The sequence below is a fragment of the Cryptomeria japonica genome, chromosome 5 (assembly GCF_030272615.1).
Source record: "Cryptomeria japonica chromosome 5, Sugi_1.0, whole genome shotgun sequence".
Classification (NCBI taxonomy): domain Eukaryota; kingdom Viridiplantae; phylum Streptophyta; class Pinopsida; order Cupressales; family Cupressaceae; genus Cryptomeria; species Cryptomeria japonica.
Window position 1 is genome coordinate 900460943 of NC_081409.1, and position 21673 is coordinate 900482615.

Consider the following 21673-nt stretch of genomic DNA (forward strand, 5'->3'; position numbering starts at 1 on the left):
ACCTTTCAAGGAAAGTGTTTTAATTGTAATGAGGTAGGTCATCAATCCTTTAGGTGTCCTAAGTGGATTGAATCAGATAAAGGAAAGGAGAGAAGAGTGGGTTTGACACAAGAAGAAGAGAAGAGTGGGTTTGACACAAGAAGAAGAGAAGAAGGAAGATAGTGGACTGATACTAGCGTATCCAAAGACAGAGGTAGAATTCCTCATGGTAAGACAAGGTGAGCAAGTACAAGAACCAAAGGTAAACATTTTTAGAACATATTGTTTGAACAAGGGTAAATTATGTCAATTTATTATAGATTCTGGTTCACATATCAATTTGGTTACAATTGATATGGTGACTAAGTTGGGATTGACAATAGTAGATCATCTTAACCCTTACAAGGCCACTTGGGTTGATCAAGTGTTGAATGTGGAGGTTAGTCAGAGAGCTCTTGTTAATTTTTCAATTGGTCCCTATCATGATCACGTAATGTGTGATATCATACCTATGGGTTGTGGACATATAATTTTGGGTAGACCATGGCAATAGGCAAGAAGAACTCTTCATGATGGTTACTCAAATGCCTACATTGTGCATAAGGGTGGACAAAGATATAAGTTACAACCTCTGGATTACAGGTGTAATGACAAGATGGTGATGTGTTTTGGAAGCAACATTCCATTGAATGTGTAGGGTAGAGATGAGTATGATACTAGTTGGGGGCAGCAAACCCAAGGTGATAGAAATCTGGTTATGACAGAGCATCAGATCAGTCCTAAAAGAGTAGTCGATTGGGACTTGAAAAATGTTAAAATAGGCACTATAAAGTGTCCAATAGAAGGTAAAATGAAGGGAGAATAGGTTCAGGTGGTGCAGCAATCAACAAACCAAGATAGAGTAGCAAAGTCAGATGGGATAGCAAGGCAGCAATATGATCCTAAAACATGACCTAATCAATTTTTTTTCATTCTAATATTTTTGGCAAAGTGAGTGAAGGTTATGGAAGGAAAAATATCACATTGGGAGACCATTTTTCTTATGTTAGAGACCAACAAATGAGGAGGCATTGGCCGGTTGATGGAGGCAAACTTAGGCCAAACTCTTGGGACAAAAGTTTCTTCATTTGTGGGGAGCATGGTGCAAGAGCACCTAGAAGATCAAAGAACTCAATGAAGCCATCAAAGACCTTTGAAGGTCATGTGAGTGAAAAAAACAATCAACTATGATGTATTGAGGCCCATTATGGCCTTTAATGATGAAAAATGTTATAAGTTTGTAATTTGTCCAAAAGGTCCTGGTAAGGACCTTAGGACCAGCATAAAGATGTAAGAGGAGTTTGTGGTTTAGAGAGTCTAGAAAGGTTTAGGAAATTTTAATAATTCATTTCATGACCTTAAGTATCATTAGTTTAGGAATTTTACCAAATAATGTCATCTTTGCATACTTGACAAATTTGAAAATTTGAAGTTTAACGACTAGGTAGGTTTTGGTGGGAATTGGTTTTTGGTAGTTTCATACCTTAACCACTCTATGGAATGGATCTCAATTGATTGAAGGAGTTTTGGAAGGTTATATATATATATTCCAAGAACATTTTGGAGGAGGAGAAGTGGATGTAATCTGGTTTGTACAGACTGAGACAAACAATAACAACAAATCATTGGTTTTTGCAACTTTTTGGTGTCATTGCTCATGGTAACTTTGTATTAAGTGTAAATTTGAGTTCCTAATGCATTGAATATAATTTTAACATCTTATTTACATCGTGGATGCACTGATAATTCATTTGTCTCAGACCTTAGACCGGTTGTATTGACTGTTTTAACAAATTTGCGTAGTTTGTCATAAGATTTGATTGGTTTGCAATGAGTATGGTCATTGCATGAATATAAAAGGCCTAATATTCATGTGATGGAACTCTTATCACATGTACAATAAAGTTATAATAGGTTAACATGCAGATTGGGTGGAGGATCTGGTGATCACCAAACAAACAGTGAGTGGAAAAGTGAAGAAATTGCTTGCTAAGGAGTAGCAATAGCAAATATGACTTAATGAGGGGTATATTTTATGGTTTTAAGTGTTAATATATGTCAAATAAAAGGTCAATCCATCATCATTTGGGTTGAATAGTGTTTGGATGAGGGGTATGTGCGAAAACCTACTTTTAAGGGTTTGAGGAAGACTAAATTAGGGATCTTGCATCTAGGGGGGTCAAACATTGAAAATAATTGAATATTCCTTGGTTTTGCACCATATTTGATTAATTTTGAAAGTCTCATTGTTAGGGAGTTAAGACATCACATACCTCCTTTGTAAATTTGCCATTTTGGGGTCTCAAAATAGTGCATAGTTGTGGGACAGCATATACTCTCCAAAATAACCACCTGTAAGTTTTTGATATGTCAAATTATAGCCAAAAGGGTGCCAAAATATATGATTTATTTGTTTAGTTATTTGTAAAAGTTGAGTGGAAACAATTAAATTCTGTCGTTGTAGGGCTAATAGGGGCAAATAGGCTACAAGGCAGAATTTGGGGTTTGGCTAGTAAACAACCACATAGGAGGGAAAAAAATGGTTAATAATTTCATTTTGGACTTAAGGATTCCTCCCATACCTTTATAATCATTTGGATAAGCATTGGTTTGCATTTGACCTATCTAAGCTATTTGGGTGCTAGTAGACCTAGTAGGGTTTGAGATCTTAATACCTTGTATTTCCCTTATACCTCATAAAGGCCCATAACCATCACATTTGCCTAAATTACTCTTCATCACTCCAAAAGATGAAGTCACAACTACACCAAGAGATTCAATTCAAAGGCAAGAAATTTCAAGATCAAACAACACATTGAGGTGACATCCTAGTCATCACTCCACCAATCAAGGAGTTCCACATCAGCATGTCTAGATGCAATGTACATAACTCATATATGGAAAAACAAAATTTTTGATACATAACATCATATTTCATTGGTTCACATTCAATATTTAACCTAAATGTAATTTTGTCATTGGCTAAAAAGGAGTTGCTCTAACAAACCAGCATTAGGATTTCTATCATGTACTTTTGCCCATTGATTATGAATAAATCTAAGCCATCTATTTTAAAGAGATATATATAAAAGGAACACTCTCCTTATTTTTAAAGGTTAATAGTTAATATAAAGATAATAGTTTAGAAATAGTTAATAGTTCAACCATAGTGAATAGTTGATAGATAGCCAATAGCTAGAATATATTAGGAGAAAGAGAAATTGTTGCTAAGGCTTGTAAATGGATATACACTTTTCATTGAAGATATGTTGAAATATGTTATTTTAGAAAGCTACATGGTTTCTAATTCTCATTTTATTTCATGTTGATTAGATGAATGAAAGGAATTATGAATGATCAATGATGAAATTCATATACCCATACCCTTAGTAATTTGTTGATTGTAAGTTTTCCTTCTATGGTCAACTGGAATTCTTAATGATTTTAACTTCAATGACTATTCACACTTTTATATGCATTGTTTTGATGGTTTCTTTATTGTTGATATTGATTTGAACATCACGTGCCTACCTTAGGAGATCACACTAGCTTTGCAGAGTTATTTGTTGATGGCAAAGTGAAGCTTAGTTGAATCTCATCCAATCATTCATTGTCCCTTACATTCTTAGGAGTAGCATAGACTTATCAAACCTTATTTCTTTGTCTCTTTTTTATTATCCAAGAAATTAGATATAATCTAAGTTCTAGCAACATCTAAATGCTCAACATTCAAATATTGAATGTAAGTCCCGTTGAATTACCAACAATTGCACTAGCCATTGAGCTTATCCATGAGTCAAGACCTGATAGTAGAAACCTTGGAGTTGTCTCATTTCATCGTGAAGCATATAATTTGAGAGACTTTATTTAGGAGAGAATAAGATACCTTGGTATTTTATTTTGTGTTTGATTGTGCATAAAAAATAGATCAACATAATTGGTGCTAAAAGGATGGCATGAACGTGATAAATGCCTAAATAGCTGAAATCCATATTCTATCAATTCATATTTGTAGGAGTTATCTTAGGAATTTTTATCCTCCTCTATGCTCAACTAAATTGGTGCTAGAAGGATGGTTTATTGTGGATACATAAATGAAGTAGTTGATGTTGGAGCTTATCAAGTTAGACTTTGAAGCAGTCACCAATAGAATTTGGACAAGAAAAGAGGGTGATCCCCAAATTATCGATTGGACTTACAAAGGAAATAAGTACTTCATGCAGCTAAAACTAGTATGATTTTTCAAGATAAATTTAATATTTTATAGATCTCTATTATTTCAAAAAATCCAAAAAAGTGAAAAACCGAAAAAATCCAAAAAATCAGAAAGTCAAAAAGAAATATTTCTCAATAGAATGGAATCAACATCACCAAGATGGGCAACAAGTTGATATCCTTCAAATTTGGTGGAGACTAAATGCACAACTATATCCATACCACTTAACCAAGTTTGCATCACCTGGGCAATATAGAATCAATGGGACTAATCAACATGATGAGATGCATTGCTTGACGTTCTTGTCAAGGATGGAATCGGTAGTGCAGGAGAGATCTTCTTTTGGGATGTACCCAAGCCAGAAACAAAAGAAGGCAATTTTAGTATCCTAGAGAGTAATGATCCTCTTTCACTATTCTTAGGGATGATTGAAAATAAGCTTGTTTTGAAAGGTGAAATGTGCTTAAAAATTAGATTGCTACCATTGTGGTGTAGGACTCATAATGCACCCCACTCCAAATTTACTTGCTTACTATGTGAAATGCCTATCAAACAAGTCAGATATCAGTTTGTATTGTTAGCCCTATCCAAGGAAGATTGTATCATGAATAGATCCTACAATGCATACCTCACAGCTGAATTTAGAAAAACATATGAGTAAGGCATTGCTACACACTCAGATAGTGATGGAAGCTAGTTATAATTTAATGATATGAGTTCACTTGATGATCAATCCATTGCAACAAATGTATTCCCACACCTTGCACTTAAAGAGGAATATGTTGAAATACAAATCAAATACTTAAAGAGGAATATGTTGAAATACAAATCAAATAAGAAAGTAGTTCACACCCATGAAACTAATAAGAGTTCCTTGAAGAATTTTCATTCATGCTACCAAAAAAGATCCTTTAGAATAAATTGCAAGAAGTTTAAAGTAGAAAACTTGAAGGAGAAGAGAATAATCATATCTAGATGTTGAATGAATAAATGAAAGTTACCACAAGTGAACCTAAGTATGAAGAACAATTTGAGGGGGCACTCAAAGACATCATTACTACAATGCTATTCTAAGGGACGCTAAAAGATCTCATGAAAGAAGTAGAAATGGTATCACTACCAAAAGTTTTTTAGGGTAAACAAATTATTGTGAATGATGTGATTCATCATCAAATCTAGCCTCACATCACATTGCTTGATGATTAACTACCCCTTGAGATCATATTTGTTCTACTAGAGAATATTTTTGAATATCAATCACTCAAGGAGACTCTCATTTTTGAAGATATGTTTATGTAATTTCATAAGGATGTATGGTTTATGTAATATATTGAACTTGTCACCACCACATAATTGAAGAATGAAGAGCAATTCAAGGTTGCACTAGCTACAATCCAAAGGATTCAAGAAGAACTAACAAGTGAAAATCAACATATTGTGGATGCCCTTGAAATGATACATTGGCAATGTTGACCTCCCGAAGCAATGGATGATCTCTCCTCCTACAATATATGGATGGATGATGACCAAAAGTTTCTACTTGAGCTTGAAACATGCTAGGTTGTCTCTTTCCTTAATCCTAGCTTTGAATATTAAGTTATGATTTTGATTATGGGTTTTTTAGAAAAACAAATTGCATTTGGATGGATCATGGACCTAATGAATTACCCCAACTAATCATTTTAAATGACAAGTTGATTGAATATGAGAGATGCTTTGTGAGATATTTTATTTCATGTTTAAGGATGAATTTTCTGGATTGTGATTTATCAGTTTTACTATTCTTCTATTGCATTCCTTGAGAAATTATATAAATTCATGTGCATGCATGGCTTCTTTGAGTCACATCAAGTCTAAGAATCTTGTATATAGCTTTAGAGTAGGTTTTCTTTTCATGTGTTTTGGTTAGTTTGTTTTTGTTAAGCTAGGTTGCTAATTTGACTCATGATTCTTAACTGACTAAAGTAGTTTAGTTTTCTTTTCTTTAAGTTTTAGTTTTCTTCAGAGTCAGTCATTTTTCTTAGTTTAGGTGTCCTAAGTGGGAGCCTTTATTTGTTAGAAAGGTGTTCATGTTGTTTTCTCACACACTAGCACATTTTGGATCTTATGTTTAGTCCATTTCTTATATATCTATTTATGAAGTGCTTTTGAATCCTAGGTTTTTCCTCTTATACTTCATCATTTGGTTAGGACTTGTACTTGACTTGGAATGTGATGGTTAACAGATTTCTTCCCAATAGTGATATGTGATTTGACTCTATAGCCCTTTCTAAGGATCAAATCGATAACCAATTAGATGGGTAAACTATAAACAATTTCCCTCTGATTTGAGGTACAACTCCCTTTATGATCTTCAATGAATGACTTGAACAAAAAATAAATTTACTAGCATACTTTTTATGAGAAATTAATAAAGGCAAACTACCATTCATACATAAACATGTTATGAATGTGATCTTTCATGAAATTAATCTCAATAAATAAAGCACATAGACTTTGTATAAATTTTGATAAAATTAATGAAAATGAGCTCATAAGCTAACCAACTCCACTTAGATATATGATGAATTTCCAAAGAAATGAACAACTATCACACTAAAAGATAAATCCACATAGAAATTTATTTCCATCAACTCAAACACATAGATTTAAGCCTGCAATAATCATTCATTCATTCTATTCATAGATAAAAAGTATTTCTCAAAACATTATATATCAAAATATAACTAAGTCTATAAGCCCCAAAAACTCTTGGACCTTTTCAAAGTCATTTCAAAACATATATATAGCCAACAAAGGCTAACTGTCTTTTAAACACAGAGTCACTAAACCCTGCCCTAGAGTAAAATTTACTTTTTGCATAACTAAAACTATTCAAAAACATATTCAATGAAACTAATCAAGAGGTCAAAATCTATTGGCAAGATCAATGCTAGTGTTGTGATGTGGAACCTTTAGGCTGGTTCTATGTTGCGGCGGTGACACATTTCCACTCCAAATGGGTTGTGAAAAAGTTCTGAATGACCGCAAAGTTAGGGAGCCCAATATGAGTAATTTGTTTCTTCCATACTTCCTTATCTCGCCTAACTTGCACCACCTTGTTTGCATTATTTTCTAGGCAATTGATGTAGAGGGTTAACATAGACTTTATTTTAGTGATCCTGGAGAAATCTTCTTTTATCAATATTTTTGCCTCTTTTACACTATCAATATTTTCTTTGAAAGACTAAATTTTATGGCATTTTTAGCCTCTATGGTTTTACCATCATCCCTTAAACATTTGACATCAATACATTTTAAATCATTTTTCATTGACAGAGTGAGTTTTGTTAATTCTTTCAACAACTTCATTGATTCCTCATGTCCTTGTTTCACAATGGAATTCCTCCATTCTATTCTTTTCTTGCATACATATAACACATTATCATCTAAGCTAGACACAACATTCTTATGATAAATTTAACTACACCATACTCATCTGAATGATCACTACTGTCCACTTGGCTTCTTCCTTTTTCCATGAGGCCATTTTTGTTTCTAACTCCTTGATCACCACCACAGTATCTTCATATACTTTGCTAAAATTTATAATGTATCTTGTGCTTGCTTGAATAACTCCCTCTAACCAATCAAGAAACACCTCAATTACCATTTTACTTCTTTTGATCTGACCTAGCATCTTTTGATTATTTGGGGATTTGGGGTCAAAAGACGTAGGCGACTGAGTTATTGGTTGGGGTTTGGGATTATGATTTGATTCAATGTATTTAGCCATTAAATTCAATGTCTGGGTCAACTCTTGTTTATATTTTTCATCCTTCCAAGTCCTAGTGATTATCTTTTTGGTAGAGGGTTCCAAGTGATGTACATCTACAGCTCTCGAGGTAGTCCCAACGTTGATCTTTTCAAAAGTAAAATCTTTCATTGTGAGATTTTATACCTCTTCATCTATTACTAGATTTGCTACCTCTACAATCCAAATTCCAATGTCTATATCAAAATCCACTCTTGAAGTAGTTTTTAGTTTCTTCAACTTGGGGTTTTTCCCTAAACATTTGCTTACCATGTCTTTGATCGATGGAGATATTGGTACCACATTCCTTTTCTTGTTGTTGAAAGAGGTTTCCAACCATTGAGGGGTACTAGCTACATTATGTTTATCTAGAGGAGCTTGTTTGGGTGTCACATCTATTACCACCATAGTTCTTATAGGATTCGACACTTCTTCAAGTGGTTTCTCTGCATCAATATTCTCCACAGCAGGCTTTTCTTTTTTTTTATTAGTCATTGTATCTTCAGTCTCTTGAAGTGCCTCTAAATCAATGACCACCTTATTATTCAGACTTCTCTTTCTTTTAATCTTACTCCATCTGACAGTCTTCTATTGACATTTGCCTATAACTCATGAACGAATATGCCTATAAAAACATCGTTCGCCCTTCTAAAATTTTCATGGCATCTCCGCAACTGCAAATGAGGGTGATACTCATAAATTTTTATTCTTTTGACTAGTGGTTCATGATATAATCCTTGCCATGGTCTTATACAAGATAAGCAATAGAAAAGATAAGAAGATGTAGAGATTTTTATTTCCAAAAAAATTACTTAGGCCTTCATGAAGTCTTTCTACAATGAGTTTCACCTAGTCTAAATATTGATCTCCTTCTAAAAGAACTTGGATGAAAAAGTACATCCAATCTTCGCAGAAAAAGGCTTGTTGGCTACCTTTCACTCTTTGCAACATAATTACAATATATCTAACCTCATTAATGAGGTGTTCTCTCATCAATGGCTTTGGTAACCTTGAACCTCCTTTTTGGAATTTCAAAAGCTAGTTTATAGCAATTACACTCCTATATCGGGCCTTCTATTCAAAAAAGAAACCATAGGATGAAGTTATGGTCCAGTATGCATAAGGTTCTTTTGGAGGAATCTTCATTATATAGCCATTATGGTCTCCCTATTTACACTCAATAGTATACCTCGTATGTAGACCTAGTGCACCTATGTTATGGATCATACCTATTCATACATTCAAGAACCAATTCTGGGCATTACACAGTCGTGGAAAAATAAGCAGCTTCTATAAGTGCACTATTAACAATTTTCTCCATTATAGGGGAACTTGCATAATTTCTAGCTCTTTCTAAAAAATCTTCTAGACTAGCTTGAGCTAAAGAAGTATCTCCAAATTTAGTTAAAGAACATGAAAGACCAGAACTCAGCTATAATTTTTGACAAACAGGCCTCATGGTGATGATTTAAATAGTATAAAATGAAGCAATAAACCCAACTAAAACAAATGCAGGAAATTCAACTAGCTTCCTTATGTGGAAAAGAAATAACAAAGATGACAAGAAATTTCAAAACTTACCTATCATGCAAATTGAATCCCTGCTAACCTTGAACAATAAAACTAATTAATTCAAGTGTTGAATTCCTTTCTTGCCAATTTTAGCTTCTTAATGACAGAGCATTTTATTTGAAATATATAAAAAGCTCTATATCCTTCTTTATAATTGCCATGTTTCGAATATCAAATCCACTCATGTTGGGTTAATGGCAAAGTGACACAATTCTGACACTTGCATTTATTACAAGTCACTCCCCTAAAGACACTTACTATGTAATCATCACTTCGTTTAATGCAAACTTTTAAAATTTAAGTTCTCAAGATTCTCAAAATATTCCTCCTTTCCATAACCATTTCCCTCCATTGATTACCTGCCTTCATATTTGCTTGCGCCATGGGCTTTGAAATTACAAACATTTGAAGTGAGATGAAAGGTTCAATAGTTCAAGTTTAGTCACCACTGAGATACCTCCTGCACACTTAAAACTTACTTTAACAAGGAATTGACACACAGAAACATAGGATGATCTTTGAACCAATGAACTATCGAACTTACACATAGGTTCAAGCGAATGGTTCAGAAGAAACACTTGGGAATATAAAGGCCAAAACAAGAGGGATTTATAATGAAACAACAACAAGATGACATTAATGTATTCTATTTTTTCTTGGAAAAGGAAATTATGAAAAAATTAAACATGTGCAAAAATAGGGGTAAAAATCGGCTCTGATTGGGGATTGGGAATATAAAGGACCGGGTGATGAACTTAGAATCTCTTGTTATGCAAAAACTTAAAGACACAAAGAAAAGGATAGAGATGCACCAAAAACACACAACCAAAACTAACAAGAAAAAATGACTAAACAAAGGACTATGTACAAGAACAGTGGACTCATATTTTACAACTGATAGAGCTTAAGATCTTGCCCATTATATGACAAGGGAAGAATTATTCCATTTGGGTATTCTAATTTAAAAGAGTTAGGTCTCAATACTAATAAATTATGAATGGCCCTTTCTAAAGAGAGTCAAATTTACAGTGAGCTCCTTTTGGTTCTCTCCTTCTGTCCCATAGAAACACTTGATCTCCTTGCATGAACTTTCTTGGTCTGGCTTACTGATCAAAAATATTTTTAACATGAGCTTGATGAGTTGTGATGTGATCTACCAGCTCACTTATCTTTTTGTCTATCTTGGTCAGGTACATTATCCTCTTCTCCAAGGAATCTTGAAAATATTGATCTTTAATCACCTTTTGCAATTTGGATGCAAATAACTCCAAAGGCAGTGACAACTAAGCTCCTATCGCATATACCAGTTCAAAAGGTGTCATTCCTATTGCCCTCTTAGGTGATGTTTTATCAACTCAAAGTGCTTTATGAAGATTTTTATTCCAATCCTTAGCATTGTCACTCACAAGCTTCCTCGTGATAGCTATCAAATTCTTATTGCTGGACTTTGCTTGTCTATTCCCTTGAGGATAATAATCTAACAAATGGGAAAGTGACATACCATGGTCATAAAAATACATAGCCAACTCTGATAAAGAGAAATTAGAGGCATTATCTATTACAACCTTCTGAGGAACACCAAAATGCACCAATATGTTTTCTTGAGGAAATTACAAATGATCTCAGAAGTAGTCTTCTTTATTGGGATTATTTCCACCAACTTAGTAAAATAATTGGTGGCTGTTAGAATATGGGTGTGTCTAGTACTGGAAGGTGGTGTGAGGTGTACAATAAAATATAAATACCATTGTTTTAAGGGCTTCTATATAACAACAAGCCTTAGTGGTAATTTTGCTAACTATGAATTTCCAGAGAACAACTTACATTTTTCACAATTTGCCACCCATTTGTATGAATCTCTGAACATACTCGACTAGTAATAACAATTTTTGAGAATTTCAAAACCTATGACTATGGATGAGTAGTGACCCCCACAAGCCTCATCATGGAATGCCCTCAAGAGCATTTCCTGTTGTTCTTTGTCCACACACCTCAAAAAGGTTCCGTCTAGGCCTTTTTTGTACGACACATCATAAAAAATTACATACTTTCCTGCCTACAATCTTAGGTTCCTTTTTTTCTCTTTGAGTTAGATAATCTGAGCATTCTCCATATGTTAGGTAATGAGCTACATTTATGAACCACGGATCTTGTAGGTTAACTAATAAGACTGTTGATAGTTCTTCACCTCCATCTTCTCTATTCTCTAATATTAATCAACATAAGCCTTGACCCCGAACCAACTTTATGGGCTTAATGTCCAAATTGAACTCTTGTATTTTAGAAACCCAAGTAGCCCAATTATTCATTCTCACATCTTTCTAAGTCAAGATACTTTTAATAGCTGGGTTGGGTAGAAAACCAATAGAGTGAGAATGTACGATATAATATTTGAAATGTTTAATAGCCTTAACCACAAAAAATGCTTGTTTCTTTATCAATGAATATTTAAGTTCATGTTTTTTAAGTGGCACATTCATAAAGGCAACAGAAACTTCCATATTTTGTTCATTATTTTGTAGAAAAATACCCGACATTGTGTGCTCGAAGGCATAGCAATAAATGATGAACTCCTTTTGAAAGTCTGGATTTATCAAAGTGGGTGCCTATGAGATTGCCTCCTTCATAGCTTCAAAGGATTTATCTGCCTCTTCATTTCACTTAAATATATTCTTTTCACTCAACATCCCCACTATATGTTTTGTAATCTTAGCGAAGTCTGGTATGAACCTCCTAAGAAAATTTACCTGTCAGAAGAAGGATTTGACACCAGTTCTATTAGATGGGAGAATTAACTGTTGAATTGTCCTTACTCTGTTTGGATCAATTTTAATGTCATCTTTCAAAACAATATGCTCCAGTAACTTCCCCTCTATAACATAAAAAATAAACTTCTTTGGAATTCAAATATATTATGTGATCTCTACACATCTGCAAGACAACCTTCAAATCCCTTAGATGATTTTTTCTTCTCCTAGAGAAAACAGTTAGACCATCCAAATAAATGACAATTAATTTATCTATAAAATAACTAAAAGACAAATTCATTTCTCTTTGAAAAGTTACACCAGCATTTATCAGGCCAAATAGAATGCTATTATATGAAAAGCTTCCCCATGGGGTTGTGAAGGTAGTTTTATGTTTCTCTTTTTCAGCTACGCTTATCTGGTTGTAACTTGAAAACCCGTCTAACATGGACATCATTTCTGACCCAACAACTATCTACATAATAAGATCCATAATTGGTAGAGGGTAATTATCTTTTAAACTTGCCTAATTCAAGTTCCTAAAGTCCAAACAAATCCATATTTCCTCATTCTTTTTCTGCACAGGAACAATATTCACCACCCAGGTTGAATGATGGATTGGGTATATAATCCTAGCTTTTAAAATTTAATCCACTTCTTTAAAGATGGTATCCACAACCTTGGGGTTATAATTTCTTAAATTTTGCCTATTATAAATCCTGGTTTCAAAGGAATATTATGTTGAAACTGGCTTTCCCTGAAATTCTTTAAGTTATTGTAGGACCAAGCAAAGACATCCTTATATCTTAGCAATAGTTCCATAAATCTATGCTTCTCCTCATGCATACAATATTTTCCCATATTAACAAACTTTAGATCAACCTCATCCCTGATATTCACCTTTTTCATAATCCCTTGAACCATCAGTATTTGGGGTTATTTATTTCTAATGTATCTATCATGGCAATCAAATAACTAGTCAAGGGATACCAGACCTTTTCTAATTGTATTCCCTTTTAATTGGATGCTATTTTTATCTAGATCATCTCCCATGTCAGGGCAAAATTTACTGCATTTCGACTCAGAACCTTCAAAGAAGGTTGACATGAACATTTCTACCTTCTATAGAAAGTTATTAATATGTTTGTCATTTTTAAATACCTTCCAAAACTCAGAGTTTTCTGGAACATTAGGATGATAAACCATCTCAATCCTATATGTCTCTTCCTTAAAATCAGGATGGGGAAGCAAAAGGGAGGCAGATACAACTAATGAGTCAGCTATGGTATTTTGATCTCTAGGGATTGCTTCAATTGAAAATGCATCAAAAAATTCTATCTGATCCCAAAACCCTATTTCTATAATGATTTAATATTTCATTCCTCATGATAAAAAATAATTCTTACATGCTTAACAACCAATTCAGTACCCGCCTTCACTTTGACCATTTTATCCCTTTTTCTTAGCTTCATCCAACCCCAATAACTAGGATTCATACACTACTATATTATTAGTGTTCTTAAATTCCAATTTAAAAGAAAATGGAAACTTCTCAGCCCTAGGAGAAATAAGAACTACCCCAACTCTAGAACCCAATAATGAACAACTACCATCAAACTCCATAACCAAGAGACTTTCAGAACAATCGAAATCAAGTGTTGGTTTTTCTTCTTGATCTCCATAGAAAATCATGCAATTACCAAAATATCACTCCTAATATAGTATCTAAGACTTAGGGCCATCAAAAGGGAACATAGTAAATTTAGACTTTTCTTTAGGTTGCAACACTACCTTTTGTTTTCCCACTGGAATAATCTCCCCACCCAAATCTTTGCAAAAGGTTCTACTCAATAACATACCATAACTGAAAGGTATGTTGGCCACTAGAATACTCAACTTCACCCTTTTATTAGGATAGGTTGCAAGAGCAACTTGTGCATCTTTAACTTGACCAAGCAAAGGAATTTGTTTTGAATCCATGGAGTAGCATCTACCAAATATTTTATTAAGGGATAGGCCCAAGAATTTAGCTACTGAGGAGGGCATGATATTATCTGATGCACTAGAGTCTATAACACAATTATTAAGCTTATGACCATTTATAAACAAGGAGACCATTTATAAACAAGGACACATATAATGGATCAGGTTTTGGGTCAAAAGAATGAGGGGAATCATTAAATTCATTTACAATTATTTGAGGAGCAGATACAAATGACTCCAATGGTGAAGCAAAAAATTTAACATTGGAGGACTCAACATTAATTGACTATTGATTGCTAAATTCAACTTGAGGGTCATCACCTTTGACGTAATTTACTAATTTATCTAGTTCCTTGGGATTCAGCCTAAGGTATTAAGCAGGGGACATCTAGAATTTTGAAGATTTACAAAATTTAATAATATCAAATGAGGCATTAAGGTCGGATCTTTGTAACAATTGAACCTCTAGAACCTTTAAACTACCAACTAGGGTTTGGGCTAGAAGTTTCTTACCTTTAATTGATACTTCTAGAGAAGCTACATTGCTTGTGGATTTGAGATTGCATTGATTTCTAGTCAATACGACACATGATAGTGTTAGCATTTTTAGATTGTTGTCATTTTACATATAGATTGCATCAATGATATGTTGTCATTGATGTCAATTGAATCGGTGAATGGTATTCATGATATTGTTGATGTTATTGATGTTATTGCTATTTTCTTGTAACTGGTATGATACACTTTGAGGAAGATGTTGTAAATGGGTATATGGTAGTATGTAAGTTGAACCGGTGTAAAGGGTTAAACCTTTTTATGTTATGTAACCGGTAAACCCTACCAGTTGTTTTTTGATAAACCCTAACCGATCAAGTTTGTTGGTTTAAGATCTAATGTTGAGCGATAATGATGGAGACACGTGTGATCATTGTATGAGAATAAGCTCAAATTGATTTGGCGCGTTTGTTTGTTTTCTTTGAAAGGAGAAAAGTAGATTGCATCAAATGCATAGCGCGTGATGAGTTACAAGTCCGATGAAGCGATGATCATGGAGCGGTTGGAATTTTCTTGAAGAATGTGAAGAGATTGTTATGATTTCTAATGGTCAAGATTGCACTAAATTGTTTGTAATCTTGATGATGAGAATTAGGTTTTTGTTGTGTTACTAACCTAGTTGATTTTATATTTAAGGTCGATGATATTGTTTTGTTAAGAGTTGGCAAAGTTGGCAAGATTGGAAGAAACCAGTTGAGTGTGTGGTTGCTAAACTGGTGGATGGATCTGCAATTTGAGTAAAAGAAGATTGAAGCTTAAGAAGGATCTGATCAAGAAGATGTAGTGCTATTCAGACAGATCAAGAAAACCTGTTGTTTTCTAACAATTACAACAAAAATTGAAATCCCCTAACCGGGTAAGCTCTAACAAGCTTGGTTACTTTCTAAATCCTCTAACAAGGTGGTTCATTAGTTTAGATTCTTAAACCCTCTAGCGACGTTACTCCTAACAGGGTATTGTGCTTTTCATCAAGGCATATTTGTAAATCCCCTAACTAGGTATTCCTAACTAGAATTAGTTCTTAACAGGATTTATTGTAAAATATTTAACAGGCTTGGCTCCTAACAGGGCGAGCTTCATAAGAGTTCAGATAGCTATCCTTGTGAGTCTCATCTCACCATGGTTTTTACCTATTTGGGTTTTCCACGTATAAATATTTGTGTCAAGTGGTAAATGCTTTTGTAGTTATGATCTTGTTTATTGATTTGATTAACTACTTAACTATTCTGATATGGTATGGTACTAGAAGCATTGAGAGATTTGATTAACTACTTATTAACTACATAGCTTCATCTAACAGTCTTCTATTGACATTTCCCTGGAACTCATGAACCAATCTGCCTATAAAAATATCATTCACCCTTCTAAAATTCTCATGACATCTCCACAACTACAAATGAGGGTGATACTCATAAATTTTTATTCCTTCAACCAGTGGTGCATGATATAATCCTTTTCATAGTCTTATACAAGATAAACAATAGAAAAATAAGAAGACATGTAGAAATTTTTATTTCTAAGACAATTACTTAGGCCTTCATGGAGTCTTTTGGTAATGAGTTTCGCCCAGTCTAAATATCACTCTCCTTCTAAAAGCACTTGGATGAAAATGTACATCCAATATTCCCAGAAAAAGGCCTGTTGGCTACCTTTCACTTTGTACAACAGAATTACAATATCTCTAACCTCCTTAATGAGGTATTCTCTAGCCAACAACTTTGGTAACCTTGAAACTCTTTTTTGGAATTTCAGAAGCCAATTTCTAGCAATTACACTCCTATATGGGGCCTTCTTCTTAGAAAAGAAACCACAGGATGAAGTTATGGTCCAATCTGCATAAGGTTCTTTTGGAGGAATCTTCATTACGACCATTATGGTCTCCCTATTTACATTCAACACTACACCCTCATCTGTAGACCTAATGCACCTAGATGCTTCAGATCATACATGTTCATACATTTAAGAACCAATTTTGGGCATTGGACGATCATGGGAAAAGTAGCAGCTTCTATAAGTCGACTATTAACAATTTTCTCCATCATAGTGGAACTTACAAGATTTCTAGTTCTTTCTAAAAAATCTTCTAGACTAGCTCGAGTTAAAGAAGTATCCCCAAATTTAGGTAAAGAACATGCAAGACCAGAACTCGACCCTAATTTTGAACAAATAGGCCTCATGGCGATGATTTAAATATGTACAAAATGAAGCAATAAACCTAGCTAAAACAAATGTAGGAAATTTAACAAGCTTCCTTTTGCAGCAAAGTAATAGCAGAGATGACAAGAAATTTCAGAACTCACCTTTCATGCAAACTGAATCCCTGCTAACCCTGAAGATCAAAATTAATTACCTCCTGTATGTGGGGGAATTAGCCAACAAGAATGAAAAATTTGGATTCAAAAGACCCACACACCAATGAGACTCTTGGTCCAAGTATAGGAACTATTTAAAATAGTTCAACTTCCCAAGGGGTGTCCCATTGTTCTCTATCTCACAGGATCCCTAAAATCAATGTTTTTTCTCTCAGATCATTGAGCAAAGTGACTTAGGAATGACAACTCCAACAACGAGTGATGTTTGATTTATATGCATGAATGTATTCTAAGATGTATCATATTTGAATCTATGATGCTTAAGCTAGCATAGAGATTATGATAAGATTAAAAAATTATCCTAGCAATGATATACTAGTCTAACATGGATATTATATGATATTAAAATGCTTCTAAATGCTATTATGATGAATTAACAAAGAGAGGATAAATACTTAGTAACTAGACTATGATATGGATGCATGAAAGATTGTTGATTGAGCAAAAATGACTATAACTTTGATGCACAAAGACTTGATTCTAAAAATGAAGAATGAGAGATCTATTTATAGGAGAAATAGGGCAATGGATGGTCAAGATTGAATAATCTTAACAAGGGCCAGGATTGAAAGTTAATCAATCCATGTTCACAATTCTCACAAAAGAAATGGTGACAATTGTCAACAAGAGGTTGCTTGAGAGGAGATGAAAGAAGCACTAAATGCTTGAGAAGACATGGAGGTTACCCTAGGAGGCAAGGGTTAAGGTTAGATTAGGGTCTCTTGTGCAAGGGTTAAAGGGATAACCAAGGTTAAATCCTTGAATTCTTGATGAGACCCTTGGGTTAGATGAGGATTGAGTTAGAGAGAAAGTCTCTAATCATGTGAGAAGGTTGAGTTAACCATTAATGGTTATGTAAGAGCCTTAAATGGTTTGGAAGACTTTGAGGGTTAACTTGCTAAGGACATAAAGCATTTAATGTATTTCAAAGACTTTGGAGGCTTTGAGAAGTGACTTCTCTTTGCTTAAGAATGTGACAAAAATTAGGAGATGGATTAGGCTAAATTGGAGGTGATTAGAAGAATCTAGAAGGGATTTTAGGAGGCAAGTGGGAGATGTAGGAAAATTCAAGTGGAGGAAAAAGGATTTTAATTAAAATAAAATTACTTTATTTCAACTAAATAGATGCAACTTGCATAAATACAAGTGGGGGATTTAAATAAATAAATTAGATTTATTTCTTTATAAGGATCAATTTAATTAAATGTAAATTTAATTAAAAAGGGAGAAAGGGGAATTAATTAAATAAAGTGATTTATTTAATCAAAGGCTAGAAAAGGCTTAGGTGAACTTAATTAAATAAATTGAGTAATTCATTTAATCAAATAGATGAATATCAAGAAATTAATTAAATAAAATTTAATTAATAGGAGGAATGGAGTTAAAATAAATATGAAACATCTATTTTAAGAAAGTGGTCAGATTTATACGTCTACATTTTGCCCCTCCTTGAAGTGACGTGTGTGCACATGTTGATTCAAAAAAAATTTGTCGGATATGCTATCAAAATTTGATCGATATGATGCCCTAGATGTAGATCTAATGAGAAATAATGGTGATGCTCCCTTACGAGATGAATCAAGGATTTAGTGAAAAATTGGCTAGTTGATGAGTGTTTTTGAATTAATTGCAATATGAGAATATTGACTACATTGAATGCTTATTACTGATTCGTCTCCCAAAAATGATGTTGGTAAGGCTAAAAATGAGAAAGTGGGAGGAAAACATAGGCCCCACTTATTAACCTTTTTGATTTTATCCTATAAAAAGGTAAAAAGTGATATGATAAAATCATTTGTAGACTTGTCTCTTTGTGATTGTGACACTTTGGAGCTATGATGATGATGGAAATTCCATACTCCTCGCACCAATTTGAGCGCATCAAGAGACACCAGAGACCCACCCCTATGGCCCACCAATAAGTGACCAAAATCCCTTTGTGTTTTTGATTGATTTTATTTATTTTGATCATTGTTTTCAAATTTGTGTCAGATTTTGTCGGGTTAGCATGTTAGGTAATTTTCTTAGCGCATATGATAGGAGTGTTAGTGCATTAGGTCTTCATAGAAGCACAATGGGTAGGTTGGGTAGCTCTTACAATAATTTAGCGCATAAGGTTAACAAGGTAGCGCAATGGGGGTTCCAGTTAGCACGTGGGATAGGTTAAGTGCATAGGGTTTGACTGCTAGCGCATTGATAAAAAAGGCTAGGACATAGGTGGCAGTGTAGCGCTTAGGAGTCCTATTTTAGCGCATAGGGTCCAAAGTTGATGAAAAAGTTATTGTGAAGAATGCATCATGAAATAAATAGATTAGTTAGATGGCGTAGATGTCTATATGTGTTTGTTGATTGTTCTGTTATGGTTCTTGATCCAATGTGAGTCCTACTTTGTGATGATGTCTGATTTTGATATGCTGGTGTAGGATGATCTGAGTCTATTGTTGTCAATATGAATTGCTTTCCATATGGAGTGCCAAGTTGATTGATTTTTGATGTGGATCTTAATTTTGAGTTTGATATGAATCTTGGTGTTTCTTTTCGATATGAGTTTTTGATTTTCAATATGAGTCTAATTTGATATCCAATCTGAGTCCTGAATTGATTTCCGATATGAGTCCTGATTTGATGCTTGCAATATGGATTTTGATGTTTCTTGCGATATGGATATTTGATTGATTTCTCAATATGGATCTTTTATGTTGCTTGCGATATGGATTTGTGACTGATTTCTCGATATAGGTTAGTGATTCTTGATATGTGTCTTTGCTTGATTTTTTGATATGGGTTAGTGATTCTCGATATGGGTCTTGATGTTTGTTTTGATATGGTTCCTTGATTTATTCACTGATTGATGTGAATATGTTTATGATGTGTTCTTGATATGCTTTTCTATTTCAAGTTGATTTTGCTTTAATTTGATATATCAGATGGATTTGGGAATTGATGATGGATACTTGTTGTTTTGTAGGCAGAGCTTGGCATGCTCCAGTCTCAAGAGAAATTTCTGAGGGCATGGACACTGATTCCACATTTGTCATAGGCGGAAATAGATGTTTTTGAGAGATGTGGGTTGTCCTCCTTACTAGACACACCTCGGTATATAATTAACCAGGGTTTATTGACAGTGTTGGTAGAGGGGTGGCACAATGATACAACACCTTTCGCTTGGCTACGGGTGAGATGATAGTTACACTAGAGGACTATTATCGGATTTCGCTGATTCTTGTGGTTGGAGCTCTATTACCTTATAAGAAGACTGAGGAGGGTGGGACAGAGGCTCTCTGTCGCATCTTCCAGGATGATCAGATTAGTGAGAATGAGATTTCATGGCAAGGGTTTTTGGATTTTGGTTATGCTCCGCTGCCCTCAGTATTAACAGGTTTTATTGGTGGTTTTTTGTGTCCCAACCTTAGGTCGAAGGGACTAGCCATTGGATGGGGATTGGTGCTGGAGGACATGGTGACGGAGGGATGCAGGTTTGCATGGGGGTCCTGTATGTTGGCCAATCTATACTGAAAGTTTCACCTGGTGGTATATTTGGGATATACTAGTTTATCCGCTGGGGTGACATTGTTACAAGTGTGGGCCTAGGAGCATATTCTTGTATCGAGACCACTTGTAGATAGGGATAGGCCAGTTGGTCGAGCTTATGCTTATAGGTATATAGGTGTAGTTGTCCAGCATAAGTTGGGGAAACTAGAGCATTGGTAGAGTGCACTGGATGATATTGATACGGTCATTTGGAGACCTTATATGGATTGTGAGGTGTGGGCAAAGGATGAGCTATAGATGTCCTATGTATATATGTCGAGGTACCTGATTGGGTGGACACCCTTTATTATTTAGTGATTCTTGCATAGCCATGTTCAACAGAAGTATGGTAGACAACAAGGGATGCCACAAGGAGCTTGTTTATATTCTCATCTACAATAGGATGTGCCATAGTAGAGACCCACTCTAGATAGCGTACCAGTGGTTGAGGACTATATGTCGCTGGTAGGACAAATCTAGGATTATGGGGTTGGGGTCATGGATGCTGGGATGACAAAGGAGTTTTCATCCTACTTTGTGGCACATGTAGTGGCACGTATATCTGATCTAGCAGATATTTTTCTCATTTTTGATGATGAGGAGGATGATTGGCCATAGAGGTGAGGGGGAGCCAGATGGAGAGATGAGGAGGGAGAGGAGGTAGGAGAGGGAGGTGGAGATTATGTAGGAGGTGGTGGAGGAGGAGAGAGAGGTGGTTTTAATAGAGGGAGAGGGGGTGGAGATAGGGGAAGAGGAGGTGGAGAGAGGGGAAGAGGAGGTGGAAAAGATAGAGGAGGAAGTGGTGGAGATAGAGGAGGAGGGATCATTCTTGGTGCTAGCGGGGTTGGTAGGGTAAGCATGGTGCTAGCTACGGTAGGTGGTATAA